A 6,000-nucleotide genomic window follows, 5' to 3' on the forward strand; every position below is an offset into this window, starting at 1 on the left:
CACAAGCATCAACCAGAGAAGCTGCCTAGAATCCTAGAGCTGGTATCAGTTTTTTTCAAAGCCCTTTGGCAGTTGCCCACTTACCCTCATAGGCTGCTGGGAAATTCCAGCCAGGAAGCTTTGGAGCAGGACTTGGTTGGTTCACTTTTGGACAGATGTCCTTTGAGGAGTTCCTGGATAGTTGACCCCCTGTAGACCTCTGTGGGACTCAGCCATCAGAATGCCATATTTGTCCGATGGTTCTCAAAGTGGTGTGCCTGGACGAGCAGCACCAGCATTACCTGGGACGTGCAAATTCTCAGACCCCACCCTACCTCACCTAGGAATCTGAAATTGTGCGGTAGGGCTCGGCAATGTGCTTTTTAACAAGCCCTCTGGAAGATTCTGGGACTCCCTAGCCCAAGTTTGAGGACCACTGGCCTGAGGGCGATTACAGCTCAACCGGCAGCCCACCCAGAAGCGAGGTGCTCAAATGACATGAAGGATTCGGAGCCCCGCGGGCAAGGACCCCCCTACCCCCATCCCCGCCGCGGTGCAGGGGGCGAGCAGCCCCCCAGTGCACCGTCCCTGCGAAGCTTTACGGGGTCTTGAGGCCCCGCGGCCGCCGGCAGAGGCCTTGCGGGTTGGAATGACGGCCGTGAGACTCCACTCTGACTTGTTTTGTTCCATTCCGGGAGGAATAATTTGTTTCGTATTGAAATCAAAGCGCCTCTTGCGGCGCTTCCGTTTTATCTCAGAGGCTCTTGGCCGGGGCGCGGCGGCTGCTTCCCATTAGGGCGGGCATGGTCCCCATTACGCGCTGAGCCCGTCCCGCCGAGGGTACTGCCGCTGACTCGCCTCTACGCCGCGACATCCAGAGACCCACCCTCTCCCCCGTTACAGATGGCCCCAGAGAGAAGCTGGAGCCGACCCAGGCTGTCCCAAGAGCTGGCCTCCGCTGCTTGGCTGCCCCACGCCTGCAGCTACACCGTTAGGGCACTCTTGGGCTCAGGCTGTGTGTTTAGTCGCTTAGTCGTGTCCGAACCTTTGCGCCCCCGTGGACTGTAGCCCGCCAGGCTCCCCCGTCCATGGGGATTCTACAGGCCAGAATACTGGAGTGGGTTGCCATTCCCTTCTCCAGGGACTCTTCCCAACCCAGGGATTGAACCCAGGTCTCTCGCATTCTGGGCGGATTCTTTACCTTCTGAGCCACCAGGGCTCCGGTCGCGGTCCAAAACTGCAGGTTACAGGCCCCTAGCTCTTCAGTGGAAGTAAGCTCAAAGGGATCTCAGATTTAGGACCTGGGCTCAAAGGGATCTCAGATTTAGGACCAGGGGACACAGAAAGTGTCCCCTGAGGGGGGAAAGCATCACAGGGATTCCCTAGGTGGAGAGGAAAAGGTTTCCAGTTTACCTGTTTACACAGCACCTAAGCCCAGGCCCTACACAGCTGCTCAGGGAAAACAGGTCGACCTGGTTTTCTCCTACTTTGGTATTCATTTTTCCCTGGTGGCTCAGCTGGTAAAGAATCTGTCTGCAATGCCAGAGACCTGGGTTCGATCCCTGGGTTGGGAAGATCCCCTGGAGAAGAGAAATCTACCCACTCCAGTATTTCGTCCTGCAGAATTCCATGGACTATCCATGGGGTCTCAGAGTTGGACATGACTGAGCGACTTTCACTTTACAAACAGTATAGAACCTCACTGATGAGAAGATCAAGAAAGAAAAACCACAATCAGGCCCCCCGCTTTAATATCCTCTGCAGACAAGGGGGACCCTGAAGCTTACCACCACATACTCAAGAAGGGATGGTAGCCAAATGAAGTGGTTGTGCCTGCCACATCCTGGTGTCCCCAAGGTGACAAAAGGTCTGTGCTGGGGAAAGAGCTGGACACCCCGACAACCACCAAAGTGTAACAAATGGCCCTCACAGTCACGTTCAACTTCACACTTATTTTCTTTGATCTCATTTCTTTTTTTATTGCACAAACAATATTCTAATAATCATGACAACTTTAAAATAGGATGGAAAGCCAACAGTCATTCAAAGTCTGACCTCTAACAAAGCAATTCTTTTCATTTTTCCATTTTGCTACACATTTCACAACTATTTAACAAGTGTATGATATTCAGCCATGTGGATGTGATCTAAATTATTTAACTCTGCCATTTAGGATGGGCCCAAATTTTTCACCATTATAAAAAGAAAACACTGGTTGAAGAATAAAAAATAAAATAATAAAATGTATAGTGTATTTTAATAACTTTTATGCAATTAGGCAATGGATTTTTTGCAGGGAATTTGAAAAGTTCAGAATGTTATAAAAATCAACTATTGGGAGTTCTCTTGTGGCCTAGTAGTTAGGATTCCAAGCTTTCACTGTCATGGCCTGGGTTCAATCCCTGGTCAAGGAACTGAGATCGCAAAAGATGGGCAGCTTGCCCAAAAAAAATCAGTTGCAATTCCAACTCCCCTTTTGTTTGTCAAGTTTTTCTCACCACTGAGCACACGTCCCTGTACTTCTACAACTTTATGCCCTTTCATTTGTCAGGTCTTGCTTTGTATTTAATGGCCGTTTGTCTTTTCCATAGTCTTTGATTGTAATGCTATTGAAGCAAAGATTATACCCTTTTCATCTCAATAATAATCATAAGAGCTAGCTTTTACTGGGTGCCTAGTCTGAGCCAGGGAAGCTGAACCCTAAAGAATTGATGCTTTCGAATTGTGGTGCTGAAGAAGACTCTTGAGAGTCCCTTGGACTGCTAGGAGTTCAAGCCAGTCAATCCTAAAGGGAACCAACCCTGAATATTTACTGGAAGGGCTGATGCTGAAACTGAAGCTCCAATACTTTGGCCATCTGATGTGAAAATCTGACTCATTGGAAAAGACCCCGATGCTGGGAAAGATTGAAGGCAAAAGGAGAGAGGGGAAGCGCAGGGTGAGACGGTTGTTAGATAGCATCACCAACTCAATGGACATGAATTTTAGCAAACTCTAGGAGACAGTGGAGAAAGAGGAGCTTGGTGTGCTACAGTCCACGGGGTCACAAAGAGTTAGACATGACTTAGCAACTGAACAACAACAACAGTCTGTGCCAGACATAATACAACATTATCTTACTGAATTCCCATTCCTATATTTTATTTCCTTTTACTCTATGAGGAAAGTGAGGCTGAGCAAGATTAAATAACTTATGCAGGGTCACCCAGCTTGTAAATAGCAGCCCTGGGAGAGAAGCTGACTTCACATTCATGCCCTTTCCATTGTATGAACTTAAGAGCAGAATTGTATTGATAGACAGCTTCCAAAATCTTTACTGGTTCAAGATTATACTAATCTGGTTGTTATTAATAATAACCTGTTGTATCTTTTCCAGTAGTCATGTATGGATGTGAGAGTTGGACTGTGAAGAAAGCTGAGCGCTGAAGAAATGATGCTTTTGAACTGTGGTGTTGGAGAAGACTCTTGAGAGTCCCTTGGACTGCAAGGAGATCCAACCAGTCCATCCTAAAGGAGATCAGCCCTGGGTGTTCATTGGAAGGACTGATGTTGAAGCTGAAACTCCAATACTTCGGCCACCTCATGCAAAGAGTTGACTCATTGGAAAAGACCCTGATGCTGGGAAGGATTAGGGGCAGGAGAAGAAGGGGACAACAGAGGATGAGATGGCTGGATGCCATCACCAACTCGATGGACACGGGTTTGGGTAGACTCCAGGAGTTGGTGATGGACAGAGAGGCCTGGCGTGCTGTGATTCATGGAGTCACAAAGAGTCAGACACAGCTGAGCGACTGAACTGAACTGAACTGTTGTATCTTTGCATCAATTACAATGTTTTTGGATTTTTTTAAAAAAGAACTTTAACGATGAGGTCTTTATTATCTCATGAAAGAGAAGACTAGGAGATTAGTGGCTCCTGACTATGAGTAGCCAATCAAAGATTTGGATATGAGTCCTGCTCCTTGTCATCTTTCTCCTTTGTAGACTATAGCTGGTCCAAGCATCATGTTATTTTTAAATGTCTGTGGGAAAAGGAACCATTTCTTCCAGGTTCTTTCTTAGGAATCTGGACCACTTACCCAGAAACCCTCAGCAGACTCCCCACTCATCTCATGGGCCAGGACTGAGCCACATGCTTGTTCCTATTTGCTGACAAAAAGATGAGAGTTCTGTGACTGGCTCAGACTAACTGTGGTCTGCCCAGGAGTGGGGCCAAGGTCTCAGCAGTATTTGAGTTACCTGCATCACTGAAGAAAATCAGGATTCTTTGAAGAAGGAGATGAGGGAGAGATGGCTGTTAGAGGGGCAGCTAACACAATAATCTTAAATGGAAATATAGGACTTTCCTGGTGGTACAGTGGATAAGTATCCACCTGCCAACACAGGGGATATGGGTTCAATCCCTAGCTCGGGAAGACCCCACACTCCGTAGAGTAACTAAAGCCCCTGTGCCACAACTACTGAAGCCTGTGGGCCTAGAGCTGCTGCTCGGTAACAAGAGAAGCCATTGCAATGAGAAGCCTGTGCACCGCAAAGAGGAGTAACCCCCACCTGTTGCAACTAGAGAAAGCCCGCTGATGCAGCGAAGATCCAGTGCAACCAAATAAAAGACTAATTTTTAAAAAAGAAAAGAAAACACTGAAGGGAGGACTTCATCTTCCTCATTGTTTAAAAAAGGGAGAAATATACATTAATGTATATGAGCTAAAGTGAAATTAATTTGAAAATTTCCTCCCTCCACTTGGAATATTATCTGTTTTTAAATTTATAAGTATTAACAAAGCAGTTAAACATAAACTGTCAAATGACTGTGTTTTAGACAGACTGTGAAGCAACCGGGGAAAGATAAGGGGTTCAGTTGTGTGGTCTTGAGACTGAACAGCTATCTGGATCAGAGGTTCCTCTGCTCTCTGGTCCTGTCTCTCTCCTCAACTTCCTAGTCTCTCCTAGTATCCCCACCACCACCACTCTGGCTTCCCTTGCAAGTCCCCCATCCCTCTACTTTATCCACTGCTCCCTCAGGCCACTGGTCCACCTCCTGGATTTGGTGGCCACTTCCACTGCAAATTAACAGCCTCGCTTGAAAATTCCTACTCCCAATCTCCAAGAGAGTGACTGTTTGGGCTGCTCATCCTGTCAAGACAGCTACCTCGGAGGTTGCTGACCTGGCCAGCATCTGGAGTGACCACTGTGGGGTCACGAGCTACCCTAGGTCCAACTGGCTGATCAAGAAAGGAAGCAGGGTCACTTGTTACAAAAAGTGACTGCTGAGATCAGCACCTATGGTAAGGCTTCAGCCGTGGGGATGCAGGTGTGATGAGGTGGGGGTGGGATGGTGAGGCTGGGCATATCCCATTAGAAGGTCTGACCCTTGGAGTTCATTTTGCTTTTCTGTGGCCAAACCTACACTCCTGATAAGTCCGCTCCTTATCTCATTCAAATCTGAGCACACAGTAGGTGCTCAATAAATGCAAGTTGGCTGGTCTCCTCATCCTAAAGGGCTGTTATGTGCTGTGCTATGCTTCGTTGCTCAGTTGTGTCCAACTCTTTGCCACCCCATGGATTGTAGCCCACCAGGTTCCTCTGCCCATGGGGATTCTCCAGGCAAGAATACTGGAGTGGGTTGTCATGGCCTCCTCCAGGAGATCTTCCCAACTCAGGGATCGAACCCATGTCTCTCACATTGCAGGCAGATTCTTTACCGTCTAAGCCACCAGGGAAGCCCAAGAGTATTGGCGTGTAACCTATCTCTTCTCCAGGGGCTCTCTCTGACCCAGGAATTGAGCCAGGGTCTCCTGCATTGCAGGCAGATTCTTTACCAGCTGAGCCACCAGGGAAGGGACTGTTATAGGCCACTCTGTATCCAACTTTCATGTGCATGCAAATGACCTGGGACTTGTTAAAAATGCAGATTTTAATTTGGAAAAGCTGGGGTGGGGCCTGAGCGCTGCATTTCTTACAGTCTCTTCTTCACACTCACAGGAGGAAGCTCCAGCATATCTAGGGCACAAGGTTGTAGAT

Source organism: Giraffa tippelskirchi, chromosome 2 (assembly GCF_054371585.1).
Source record: "Giraffa tippelskirchi isolate mGirTip1 chromosome 2, T2T-mGirTip1v1.2.pri, whole genome shotgun sequence".
NCBI lineage: Eukaryota > Metazoa > Chordata > Mammalia > Artiodactyla > Giraffidae > Giraffa > Giraffa tippelskirchi.